We start from the raw sequence: 14626 nt of genomic DNA on the forward strand, positions 1-14626 counted from the left end.
GCCCATTTTTAAATTAGACTTTTTTTTGGTTCTTTGTTTTTGCTATTGAGTTGCATGAGTTCCTTATATGTTTTTGATATTAATGGTATATAATATAAGGTTTGCAAATATTTTCTACCATTCTGTTGGTTGCCTTTTTATAGTGTTGGTTGTTTCTTTTGCTGTGCAGAAGCTTATTAGGTTGATATAGTCCCATTTGTTGATTTTTTTCTTTGTTGATTGTATTTTTGGTGTTACATCTAAACAAAATATTTTCAAGGCAGATGCCAAGGAGTTTTTGCTATGTTTTCTTCTGGGAATTTTAAAGTTTCAGGTGGCATGTTCATTTGTTATTGATTTATTATTTTCTGCTTATTTTTATTGAACATTTTTGGCATGAAACATTATATAAATTTAAGATGTACAGCATGTTAATATAATTACATATTGTAATATGTTTGCCATCGTAGTGATATTTAGCACATCTATCACATTATTGTCTATATTTATTATATTTTTCGTTAAATCTCTATGGGTTATTTTCTACTCATTGCAAGTTTGCACCCTTAAACAATATCAATCTTATCCCCTGTGATATTGTGATTTACAAGAAATATATATTTGCTCATTCAGATGTCCACAAGTCCTGGCTCATAGCTCCCAGAACTCTTGCAATTTCCTAAGTGCTGAGAGTAAAAAAAAGTCTGTTCTGTTAATGAGGTGACTGCTGGAAAGGACCTAAGGGTGGGGCTGGTGGTTGCCAATGGAGCCACCCCTGTGATTAGAGGGTTGAAATTTTCAGTTCCACTCCAGGACCTACCAGAAGTGGTTAGAGGCTGAACATTGAATCAGTTGTCAATGGCCAATGATTTAATTATCATGCCTATGTGATGAAGCCCCTCCATAAAAACCCAAGAGGATGGGTTTAGGAGAGATTCTGGGTTGGTGGAACACATGGAGATTCAGAGACAGTGGCATGCCTAGAGAAGGCATGGAAGCTTCGTGTTCCTTCCCACATATCTTGTCCTATGCATCTCTCCCATCTGGCTGTTCCTCAGTTATATCCCTTTACTATGTACCATTCCTAGTAAATTAATCAAGCCCAGTGAAGGGGCTGTGGGAACCTCTGATTTATAGCTTGTCAGTCAGAAGTTCAGGCAACAACCTGGACTTGCAATTGGCATTCTGGATCAGAGGAGTCATTGAAACTTCCAATCTGTATCCAGTTGGTCATAAGTCCAAAGAGCCTGGGCTTCCTGCTTTTGTCCAAAATGTGGGGGAAGTCTTCCTGGACTGAACCCATAACCTGTGGGATCTGGTGCTATCTCCAGGTAGACAGTGCTGGAAATGAGGTGACTTCTGGTACACCCTGCTGGTGTCTGAGAATTGTTCTGAGAATTGTTCGTTGGTGTAGGAGAAACCCCACCTCTGCCTATTGGAATTATATCTGGGAACTCGACTTATCCCCCACACCCATTTTACTATCTGTGTTTTGCATTTGACTTTTTTTAGATTCCACGCATAAGTGATACTGTTATATATGCATGTATATCACATCTTTTCATCAGGTTGATGGACATTTAAGTTGCTTCCATATTTTGCCTATTGTTAGTAATGCTGCAACAAACATGAGAGTGTATATAACTTCTCACAATCCTGTTTCAGCTTCTTCAGGTATCTACTCAGAAGTAGGGTTGTTTGGTTATATGGTAGATCTATTTTTAATTTTTTAATAAAAACTCCAAATTGTTTCCCACAGTTTTTGGACCAATTTACATTCCCACTACCAGTCTTTATGAGTTCTCTTTTAACCACATCCTCACCAACATCTTTTCTCTATTGTCTTCTTGGTAATAGCTGTTCAAACAGGTGTGAAGTGTATCTCATGGTGGTTTTGATTTGCACTTCACTGATGATTAGTAATGTTGAGTATCTCAGGTGATCGAGGCCCAATTTTAATCTTTTACAAGTGAATATACACTTTTCCCAATACCATTTACTAAAGAGACTATCCTTTTTTCATTGAATGTGACTTTCTTGTAAAATACTAGTTGACGGTATATATGTGGGTTTATTTCCGGGCATTCGATTGTGTTCCATTGGTCTATGTATCTGGTTTTATGCCAGTATCATACTATTTTCATTTTATAGCTTTGATATCAGGAAATGTGATATCTCCAGCTTTGTTCTTCTTTCTCAGGATTGCTTAAACTATTTGGAGTCGTATGTGCTCCGTAAAATTTTTAGGATTTTTTTTTGCCTATGTGAAAAATACTATTGGAATTTTTATAAGGATCGCATTGAGCTGTACATGGCTTTAGATTATAGACATTTTAACAATATTAATTGTACCATTACATGAACACAGTATATCTTTCCATTTATTTATGTCTTTCTCAATATTTTTCCATCAGCTCTTTACAGTTTTCCATTTAGAAGTATTTCAATCCCTTGGTTAAATTTATTCCTAAGTATTTTACTGTTTCCGATGTTATTATAAATGAGATTGCTTCCTTTCTTTATTTTTCAAATAGTTCTTTGTTAGTGTACAGAAATACAACTGACTTTTCTGTTTATTTTTTATCCTATAACTTTCTTGTTTGTTATATCTAAGAGTTGTTTGGTGGGATCTTTAGGATTTTCTATGTATAACATTATGTCATCTGTAAACAGAGACAATTTTACTTCTTTTCTGATTTAGATGTCTTTTATTTGTCTTTCTTGACTAATTTCTCTAGCTAGGTCTTTAAGTAGTACATTGAATAAAAGTAGTAAGAGTGTAAAACTTGTCTTTGCTCTTAGAGGATAAGCTTTCAACTTTTCACTGTTGAGTATGATAGTGGGTGTGGACCTGTCATATATGCCCTACATTTTGTTGAGGAATGTTCCACCTATACCTAAATTGTTGAGTTTTGTTTATAAAAGGGCCAGGGTCAAGGACAAGGTTAAGGGTTAGGATTAGGGTCAGGATCAGTGTTAAGGACTAGTGTTAAGTTTAGGGTCGGTTGTTTTGGTCAGGATCAGGATTAGGAGTTGGGGTAGGGTCAGCGTCAGGGCAGAAGTAGGGCCAGGGTATAGTAGGGTCAGTGTCAGGGTTTAAGGGTTAGGATGAGGGTTAAGGTCAGGGTTAGAGGATTAATGTCTTGGTTAGAAAGTCAGGGTCAGGGTTTAGAGTTTAAGGGTCAGGGTTGAGGGACTTAGGTTTATGGGTTAATGTTATTAGGTTTTAGGATTTAAGGTTAGTGTTAGCAGGTTAGGATGAAGGTTAGGGGGGTTAGGATTAGATGGTTAGAGTTAGGGTTAAGCCTCACTGACCTATTACTCTATTTCTGTTTTTTATTTCTCCGAGGCTTCCAGAATAGACAGGACTCTCTCAGTGACACATATGAGTCAGGAGTTGAACTGGATCATTGGTTGTTGTCTGTTCCCTAGTCCTGGTCTCTGATAGTAGAAGAATGAAATATCTGTTCTGATCACTATTTCAAATCCAAATCAACCTCTGTCTAAGGTTGTTGAGGGCCTCGGAGGTCACTCAGGGTTTCCTTCCTGTCCTCCCACTGAGGAAAGTCAGTGCTGGCCCCCCTGTGCCTGGGTAGCCTCAGGTTCTAAATCAGCCTTGGCACAGGAACACTCAGTAGACATGTGGATGTATACAGGACTGGGTGCAATGGAATGCCAGACCCCAGGTACATACTTCCTGAGGGCTGGTGGGGCCCTCCTAGGACTGGCTGGATCCTTCATTTCATCCAAGTGTGCAGCAGTAGACAGTCAGATCTCAGACAGGACAGCCCTTGGCCTCTGACCATGTAGGCAGGCATCTGCAGCCTTCTTGTTCAGGCTGGCCTGGACCTATCAATCCCCTATGTCTAGCTGACATGTTGCTGGGAAATTGAATAGCTACCTGAGCAGTATAGACAGCGTCTTGGGATTTTTCAGTTCCCAACATTCATGTGGTTGAGACAAGTGCCTCCTCTCTCACAACCTCTTAGCCTGCCAAGACAGGTAATAACCACCCAGACATTGAATGTGGCCCTTGCCACAACAACCACACCACAGACTTTTGGCATTCTGGTTGTATTAAACCTTTGACATTCATACTCAGTGAGAATCATAGATATGGAAGCGACTGTGTCTTCCAACAGGCTGTGTCAAACTGAGGCCACATGCATCCACAGCGCAGCCCCTGCAGCCTCCAGAAAGCCAGCCAGCTGTGGGTTCCATGGTATGAAATAATACTTGAGCCTCCCACTGCTTCATCGAGCAAGAATTTCCTTACCACCTAGCATTTGGGTTCCACTCTTTGTAAAAGAGAGAGAAGAAATTGGAAAATGAGCCACTTTGTTCTTTGGGGATGGCTGATAAATATGGCCAGAGTGACTCCTGGGCTCCTACCTCCCCGGGACATGAATGGGTTCTGTATGCCTTCCAAGGGCACGTGGCTATTCTGAGCCAGTCTTTGAGATGTGAGGACCTGATGCCAAACTCAAGGACCTTGAGTTTACCACTAATAGCAACGTTGATTTTTTATCAAGTGGAATTGTTTCTTGCCATTCTGGGAGGACAGCAAGTGAACCGGATGGGTGGCTGAACCCCTTCTGTCCATGGGCTTTGGATTCCACAGCTGTGCAGAGGTGGTCGGCGATTTGGAATTGCTGCTCTCCCCGCCCCAGCCTCTGTTTTCACACCCGAGTCAGCACCTCAGCTTTCCTTTGGGAACTCATCCCACCTACTTCCAGTCTAAACAGCTCCAAATGGCTGAACCCACATCTACCAATCCCGTATTCCATTTTCCAAGTGCACTGATGGGTTCAAGGATGTGACCAAATGCAGGCAAGTCATTTAAAATCGTGACTGTTCACGGAATGCAAAGGAAAGAAAACTCCTTCCTGGTTGAATGGATGGTGAGTGGATGTCAGCCTGGAGTTTCTGGAGGCCCCTGATACAGTGAGAGAGATTGTGCCTGTGAAAGGGGTATCCGAAGGCGCTTAGCAGGACAGAGGATGGGAGAAAGACCAGGTCCTAGCGCAAGAGTGTGAGAATCTGGACCTGTCAGGTCCAAACTCACTCTTAAACTTGACTCTTGCAAGTATTAATTTAATTAATTAAAAAATATTATTTTATTTCAGTAAATGTGTCCAGCTTCTTACAATCAAAAAAGTCCTAGTTGACACATCTGAATCCATAATCCCTGAGGTTTCTTCTGCACAGTGTGCTCACTGGCAGGGCAGGGCTGGTGGTGATGAACTTGCGTGAGGTCAGATCGTAGGGGAGCTGCCGAGCAGCTCATCCCCGTTCCTCCCCGGTAAACCCCAGACCGCTGGGAGGGGAACCAGCATGGGCAAAGCTCGTGGATGGCTGATTGGTCTGTTCATATCTTCTTTATTTTAGGATTCATTTTATTTATTTATTTATTTGTTTGTTTGTTTGTTTGTTTATTTATTTATTTATTTATTTATTTATTTATTTATTTAACTAGGAAATCACCTCTAGGTTTCCAGTTCTTTGCTCTAAGTTATTTTACTTTTAATTTCTCCTTTCCAGTTTTTTTTTTTTTTTTTTTTTTACAATTGTTACAACTGAGCAAACATCGACACATTATTATTAGCTAAAGTCTATATTTTGGGAGAGTTTCGAACTCTAAGCTCAGTCTCAGTGTCAGCACTTCTGTCTGTTAAAGTGCTCACCAGCCACCCAGCTAGACGGGGTGGTGCTGACAGCTTGGGTACCAGGAGACCAGACTGGGGCACGGCGATGCCCAGGGAGAGCAGGAGGGCTTGGGCCTGGTCAGGAGTCTCGGCGCTGTGCTTTATCCTCTAGGCTGGGGCAGCCGTTGGAAGTTCCTATGCAGGATGAAGGACAGGGTGGTTAGATCCCTAATTGGGGAAGATCGAGCTGGTCACAGTGTGAAGGACGAGAAGGGACAGGAAGCAGAGACACCACTGAGAAGACCAGTGAGAGGTGGCACTGGCCTGAGCTGTGTCTCAGGGACCGTGAGTGTGGAGGGGAACAGGGGTATGAAGACCAGAGAGGGGCTGCGGTTAGTGATGTCCTGGGGACAAAGCTGGCACAGATGCCACAGTTAGCACTTGGGAGGACTTTGGATATGTGGATACCAGTAGGAGAGCTCATTCTGCTAAAAAGGGACTATTTGATTTATCTGGCCCATAGCAGTTCCAAAACGGACTAACAGGAAGAGGAGGGTGAGTGAGCCTTGTTCACGTGTCAGGCAGGAGCTGACCTGCACCACCTCACTGAACCCTTGCAGCCACCAAGAGGGAGCCGTTATCCTCACCTGACAAGTGAGCAGGTTGAGTTTCCATATCTTTGCCTGCAGTCACACATAAGTAAGTGATGGGGCCAAGAGTCAGCTCTATGCCTATCTGGGGCTCAGATACTCCCCCATAAGGAAACTGTCACCCTAGACTCCATTCTGAGCTGCTAAGAAGTCCTTGTCAGTTGAAACCTCAGAGGAAGGGCGCATAGGAAGAAGCCGACAGTTGTTCTGGACTGAAGAACAGGTTTTAAAAGACCAGAGGACAGGCAGGGTTTAGAAATGGGGAAGTCATTGCTATAGGGACCTGTCGTTGGTTGTACCCCTGTGAAGGGGCCAGGCCACCTCCTCCTTCCCCACTTGTCCCCAACCCCTAGCTGCCTGCCCAAGTCCCACCTCAAAAACAAGCTTGGGTGAGTGGATGGCAAGCTGGAACATTAGGTTATGTGCAGATTTTCTTCAAACAGAATGACCAAGATGCAGAGCCCTTAAGGCAGAGAAACACTTTGCTGCTGCCATCTAGAGTGCATCTTGGGACTAACACTAGAGTGGAGATCGCCAGGAAAAGTTGTTCTTTGCTGCCATCTAGTATGTATTTTGAGATTACGACATACCTGGAAAGGCCTTCCCTATTCTGACTCTCTCCTGTCCGCTGTTTTATTTGTTTGTTGTTCATTTGTTCGTTTTCCTAATCAGCTCAAAACAATCTTTATACCAAAGCAGCATATTTTGAGATGACGTGTTCTGCTCCCCTTCTTTTGGATGTACCCCAATTTACTTAAGCATTCATCGACCAAAGGATATCCTAATTTCTTTATGGTTTTAGCCATTAGAACTGCTGTGCAAAATTGCATGCTAGTTTTTATTTGGAAATCATTTTTCAAAGCAGTTGCAAAAACACTAGAGGCACAATTGTTGGACCCTAAGGTGAACAGTTTAGCTTTGGGAAAAACTGCCAAGCTATCTTCCAAAGTGGCTGTATATTCTACCAGTAATGAATGAGAGTGCCTGTAGTTTCTTACCCTCCAGCAATTGGTGTCATTTTATTGGAGTTTAGCAGTTCTAAAAGGTATGCAATGCTGTCTCGTTATACTTTTAATTTGTAATTCCCTAATGATATATGACGTTGAGCTCATTTTTTTTTTCAGCTTATTTACTATCTGTTGTCGATGTAAGAAACGCCCAAACCTATAGAAAATTTTGATGTGAGTTTATTTGAGCCAAACTTGAGTGAGGAGTAAGACTTCAAATGTTCCAGAGAATATCGGTTTTGCGGTTTCTTTTACTCATTTGAAATCAATGAGATGACGTAAAGATGATTACATGAAGCTTTGCAGAAAACAAGGCCAGAATTGGATTACAAAGCTGTAAAGATTATGTGCTCTCTCGCACTTTTGAAAGACAGGTCCCAAAAGAGGCTTTGCAAAGGTGTGTGAACCTGGATGCAAAGAAACAATGAGCAGGGCTGGCGTGAGGCAAAGGCGAGACTTTTACTGAAGAAGTGAAATGCCTGGGAGGTGACCACTCACCACGACCCACCCACGTAGGAATTCATGATCAGATCACTATGAGATTACTTTCCACAGATGCCTCTTTTTGTCCACACTGTGTACCTTCCTTGTCCAGGTGTGTATGTTCAGTGAGGTTGTTTTAGAAACTTTTATACATTTTGAGTAGGAATCCTTTATCAGATACGTGTTTTATAAGTTTTTTATCCCAGTTTGTGGCTTGTCTTTTGGTTTTCTGAACAAGTTTTTTTACAGAAGGAAAGTTTTGAATTTTATAAAGTTTACATTATTATTATTATTATTATTATTATTATTATTTTCTTCATTAAACTTCATGCCCACAACTATACCTGGTTACTAGCTGTTTTCATTTGAATAAACCACTAAAACCTAAACTAAAATCACCCTATTTTGGTTAGTATAGTTTTGGTGGTGGAAAAAATGTGGAAAGTTGGAATTCAAAAATTCCACTATGTCTACCACACCCCAGCTCATCCACAACACCCAAGGCACAGTGGCTGTTAACATCATCTTCCCTCGGCTCCTGTTAGTGGCATGTGGACTGCTACACGAAGGTGGTCAACTTCACTCCTTTGTGGGAAATGGGTTCGCACAAGGCATGGCCTTTATAATGAACTTTGATGTCTTCTCTGCTTTGCTGTGACAGTAACATGGTTGCTTCGAATAGTGGTTGATCTTCCAGTCATTCAAAAGTGCAAAATACGTTCAGTGGCGCGGCCGATGCTCTTCCTCTGCTCGCGGCTTCTGCGGCTGTCGTCTCTCTACCACATTCGCCAGTTCACACACAGAACTCAGCGCGCTTTATCCAGAACAAGTGCGCCATCGCAGGGAATCATCACATAACCCCCACGTGAGGAAATTATGATGGTTTCTGCGTTATAATCTAATCCGCAGACCCACTTCGACTTTCACCACCTGTCCCAACTGTGTGAAAATGTACTTTTCTGTTCTGGTCTGATTTTATTTTTCTGGAACTGTTACTGCAACTTTCCATCATTTTCACAACCAGGATGGATGTAAAGAGCACAGATGACTCTGATCTGATAGGCCGTTTCTGCCAGGCATCTTTTACTTAGGCTGTTTCCAAGGTTTATCCATTTTATAATATGTATCTGTACTTCACTTATTTTTTTTCATTGTGATTAATTATACAACATTTACTGTTTCAACCATTTGAAGTTTACAGTACCATGGCATTAATTGCATTTAAATTGTCGTTCAAATATCATCAACACCTTTCATCTTCAGAACTTTATTTCCCTCAAGTGAAATTGTATCCATTAAACACTAACTCCCCATTCCCCATTCCCCCCAGCCCCTGGCCACTGCATTCTACTTTCTCTCTCTGAATTTAATTTCTGTAGATACCTCATATAAGTGGAATCATATAATATTTGTCTTTCTGTGACTTCTTATTTCACTTAGTATAATGACTTCAAGCTTCATCTATGTTGTAGTATGTGCCAGAATTTCCTCAGTTTTTAAGGCTGAATAATATTCCATTATGTACATACCACATTTTGTTTATTTGTCCATCAATGGACACTTGTATTGCTTTTAACTATTGTGAATCATGCTGCTATAAATGTGGGTGTACGAATATCTATTCAAGTCCTTGCTTTTAAATCTTTTCATTGTGTACTCGGAAGTGGAATTGCTGGATCATACATTAATTCTCTGATTAAGTTTTTGAGGAACCACCATACTATTTTCCATAGTAGCTGTACTTAATTCCTTTATATGGCAGAATAGTACTTCAGTTTATGGATTGACAACATTTTGTTTATTCATTTATCCATTGATGAACATTTGAATTGTCTACCTTTTGGCTATTGTGAACAATGCTGCTAAGAATATTCATAGACAAGTTTTTTTGAACATTTGTTTTCAATTTTGGGGGGTATATGTTTCGAAGTGGAGTTGTTGAATTGTGTGGTGATTTTTTGAGGAAATGCCAAACTGTTGTACACTCAGCCTGTACCATTTTATGTTTTGCACAGGCAATGTTTAAGGGTTCCAATTTTTCTACATCATTGTCAACATTCATTTTGTTTAGTTTCCTCAATTATAGCCATTCTAGCGTGTGTGAAAGGGGTATCGCATTGTGGTTTTAATTTGCATTTTTATCGTGACTAATGATGTTTGACATATTTTTGTGTGCCTATTGACCATTTGTGTGTCTTCTCTGGAGAAGTGTCCATTCAGGTTTATTTTTAAAATTTAATTGTCCTTTTTGTTGATGGATTGTGAAAGTTCTTTATATATTCTGGATAACAGGTTTATCACACATGTAATATGCAACTATTTTTTTCCATTTGTGGACTATCTTTGCACTCTCTGGATAGCTTCTTATGATGCACAAAAGTTTTTAATCTTGAGGAAATCTCATGTGTCTATTTTTTTTTTCTTTCATTGCATTTGCTTTGGTGTCAGATCAAAATAAACCATTGCTAAATCCTAGGTCATAAAGAATTATCCCCATGTTTTCTTTGAGAGTTTATACTTCATACAGTTAAGCCTCTTATCTATTGGAGTTAATGTTTGTATGTGGTGCGAAGTAAGGATCCCATTTCAATAGCAGGTGGGTAGTCAGTTTGCCTAGCACCATTTGCTGAAAAGACCCTTTACCCAATGTAATGTTGTCTACTCTTGTCAAACATCAAATGACTGTGGATGAACAGCTTTATTTCTGAGCACTCAGTCAGTTCCATTCACCTATATGTACAGTCATGCACCACATAATGAAGTTTCGGTCAATGACAGACCACATATACAATAATGGTCCCATAAGATTATAAATGAGCTGAAAAATTCCTATAGCTTAGTGAAGTTGCAGCTGTCCTAACATCATAGCATAATGCATTACGTGTTCATGATGATGCTGGTATAAACATACCCACCGTGTTGACTGTCATAGAAAAGTATAGCAGATACAATTATGCATAATACGTGATACTTGATAATGATAACAACCATATTACAGGTTAAGGTATTTACTGTGCTCTAATTTTATCATTATTTTAGAGTGCACTCTTTCTACTTATAAAAATCAAGTTCACTGAACAACAGCGCACTGTGTTATGCTAGCAGCAGCCTCATGCATCTTGTGTCTACCGTGTCTCTTGATTGCAGCCTTTTCTCTTGTGCTTGATTTAATCTCATGATGTTTTCGTACAGTAACATGTTTTATGTTTAGGTACATTAGGTACATTTAGGGGTGCAGGGGTTTACAGGTTTAGGGTTAGGGATAGGGTATAAGGGATTAGGGTCAGGGCTGGAAGTTAGGGTCTCAGGTCCAGCTTCAGGTCCAAGGTCCAGGGTCTAGCTCCAGCACCTGGTGTCTGGCATCTGAGATCTGGAGTCCAGGGTATGGCTCTGGCATCTGGCATACGGAGTCCAGGATCTGGGGTCTAAGTCAGGTAAGGGTTAGTGGTTTAAGGTAAGGGTGATGGGGTAACGGTTAGGCATTAAAATATTAAAGTTAGGGCTAGGGTTTAGCTTTTAAGGTTTAGGGGGTTGGTTTTTGGGATTAGGGATTTGAAATTAGATTTGGAGTAAGGGTTTGGGGTCAGGGGTCAAGATTTGGTATTTGGGCTAAAGTTTGGGATTTGAGTTTGGGTTTGGAGTTACGGTTTACAGTATATGGTTATGGTTTTGTGTTCAGGGATAAGGTTTAGGGGTAGGGTTTAGGGTTGATGTTGGGGTTAGAATTAGAAATTAAGGTTTAAGGTTAAGGCTAGGGGTTGAGAGTTAGGGATTGGGAGGGTTAGAGGTTATTAGCGTTAGGGTTTAGGGTGTTTGAATTTAGTGTGCTAAAGTTTAGGGTTTGGAGTATTATGGTTTTGGGTTAGAGTTTTATGGTTAGGGTGACAGGGTTGGGATTGAAGTTAGGTAAAGTTTAACACTTTAACAAAGTTTAAGGTTAATTTTAGAAATTATGTTAGGATTTAGGTGAGTGTTGGGTTAGGGTGAAAGATAGATTTAGGGTTAGGGTTAGAGGCTAGCCTAGAATTTGGGATAGGTTTAGGGATAAGTTTGTGGTTATTCTTAAAGTTACAATGTGGTCAGGGTCAGAGTTTAATCTAGGGCTAAAATGTTAAGATTGGTTTTAAAATTAGGGATATAGTTAGGCTTATAATTGAGTTTAGGTTATAGAGTTAACGTTTGAGTTATTGTTAGAGATTTGAATAGTATTTGAGTGAGGTTTAGAATTAAGGTTCATTTTAGGTATACGTTTTGGTTTAGGATTGGGGTTAGAGGCTAGGTTAAGGTTTGGGATAGGGCTAGGAATAGGTTTATGGTTAGTGCTAGGGTTTTATGGTTATGGTTGTGTGCAAGGTAAAGGTTTGTGTTAAACAGATAAGGTTAAGTTTAGGATTAAGTTTCAGGTTAGAATTAGGTGTACTGGTAATTTTAGGATAAGGTTTAAGATTAGAAGTTATGGTTAATATTAAGTTTGGTTTTAGGGTTAGTGTAAATATTCTCTAGTATTGTTAATGTTGTGGTTTGGTTTAGTGTTAGGATTAGGGTTTTGATTAGAGTTATGGTTAGGATTAAAAAGTTTGAGTTAGGGTTAGATTTGAAGTTAAGTAGACGGTTAAAGTTAGTGTTTTATTGGAGGTTATGTTAGGGTTATGTTTAGTGCTTAGATGTTAGTGTGTTAGGGTTTTAGGTTGTCAAAGTTTAGGGATTGATGCTTAAGTCTTGGGTTAATGTTTAAGGTTAACGTTTTAGGGTTAGGATTAGGGTTATAGATTTAGGGTGAAGATGAGTGTATAGTGGTATTTATGGTTAGGGTTAGGATTAGAAAGCATAGTTAAGGTTAAGTTTAGTTTTAGGATTAGTGTTAATATTTGCTATTATTGTTAGAGTTAGTGTTATGGTTAGGTTTAGGTTTAGAGTAATGGTTTTGGTTAAGTTTAGGGTTAGGTTTTAGGAGTAGTGATTTGGTTAAGGTTTGCTTGAGGTTAGGTTTACAATTAGTGTTATGGCTGGGATTAATGTTAAAGTCCAGAATTTTTGGTAGGATTAAGATTATAGTTAGGTTTAGTTTTAGAACTAGGGTCTGCGTTGGGTAGATTTAGTGCTAGAATTTGTGTTAAGGCTATGATTAGGATTAAAATTAGGGTGAAAATGAAGAATAGAGTTAGAGTTATGTGTAGTGTTAGAATATTAGAGTTAGATTTGAAATTAAGATATGGTTGATGTTAGTAATATATTAGAGGTTATGTTAGGGTTAAAGTTAGGACTTATGTGTTAGGGTGTTAAGGTGCTAATATTTTTACGGTGTCAGTGTTCAAGGGTTGAGATTTAGAGGTTGGGTTAAGTTTTAGGGTTAGGATTTTAGTGTTTGGGATTTAAGATTTAGGATGAAGGTTAGGGTGTCATAGAAGATTTAGGATTAGGGTTAAGACTGAAAGTTATGATTAGAATTGGGTTTAGTTTTGGTGTGTGTGTTAATATTTACTATTACTGTTATGGTTAATATTATGGTTAGGTTTAGGTTTAAGGTTATGATTTAGGGTTGGAGTGGTTATAGTTAGGGTTAAGGTTAGAAGTTTAGCGTTAGAGTTTAGGGTTAAGGTTAGCGGGTTAGGGTTTTAGGTTTAGGGTGGTTAAGGTTTATATAATTAAAGTTAAGGCTAGAAGTTTAGGGTGAGAGAATTAGGTTTAGAGGGTTAGAGCGTTAGGGTTGTTAAAGTCGGAGTTTAGAATTTGGATTGTTAGGGTTAGGGTGTTTAGGGTTAAAGTTAGATTTAGGATTTAGGTTTAGGTTGGGATTCGGGGTTATAGTTAAGAGTTAGAAACTAATAGTTAGGGTTAGGGTTAAGGTTAGGAGCTAGGAGTTAAGGGTTAGAGTTTGGTTTAGGGAGTTAAGGTTAGGGTTAGGATTTAGGGTTAGAGTGTTAAGGTAAGGGTGAGGGTTAGATTTAAGTATACAATCATGAGTTAGGCTTAGGATAAGAAATAGAATTAGGAATGAAGTTAGAATGGTACTTTTAAGGTTAGTGTGAGAGGTTAGGTTATGGTTTAGGAGAGGGTTAGAGTTAGATTTAAGGATAGACTTAGGGTTAGAGTTTTGGTTATAGGTTAGGTTTGAATTTGGAATAGGTTTAGTGATAGATTTGTGGTTATTTCTAGGGTTATGGTTATGGTAAAGGTCAGAGTTTAAGTTAGGGTAAATGTTAAGATTAATTTTAAAATTTGGTTAGAGTTAGGTTTAGGCTTATAATTGAGTTTAGGTATAGTGTTAATGGTTGGGTTAGTGTTAGAGTTTAGAATATGGTTTGGATGAGGTTTAGGATTAGAATTGGGCTTAGGTATAAGTTTTGATTTGGGGTAGGGTTATAGGATAAGGTTAGGATTAGGGTGAATGTGAGGGTGAGGGTGTGATGTTGAAAGGATGAGGGATAGATTGCTAGGATTAGATGGTTAAGGTTAGATAATTGGGTTAGATAGTTGCTTAGGGTTAAAGGTTTGTTGTTAGAGGCTTAGAGTTAGGAGTTCAGTGTTAGAACGTCAGTGTTAATATAAGGATTAGGGTTGTGGGGTAAGAGATTTGAGGGTTAAATTTGTTAGGGTTGTTAGGCTTAGGGTGGTTAAAGTCAGATGATTTGAATTAGGGTGGTTATGATTACAATTTAGGTTTTAGGATTAAAGTTAAGGTTTTAGGGTTAGGGTTAGTTGGCTAAGATTAACTTGTTAGGAGTAGTTAGTTAGGGTTAGTTGCTTAGTTGGTTAGAGTTGGTTTATTAGGGTTAGTTTGTTAGGGTTAATTTGTTGGAGTTAGTGGCTTAGTTGGTTAAAGGTTAGTTGGTTAGGGTAATTTAGTGGGTTAGGGTAAGGG

This window comes from Pteropus medius, unplaced genomic scaffold (assembly GCF_902729225.1).
Source record: "Pteropus medius unplaced genomic scaffold, Ma_sr-lr_union100, whole genome shotgun sequence".
Classification (NCBI taxonomy): domain Eukaryota; kingdom Metazoa; phylum Chordata; class Mammalia; order Chiroptera; family Pteropodidae; genus Pteropus; species Pteropus medius.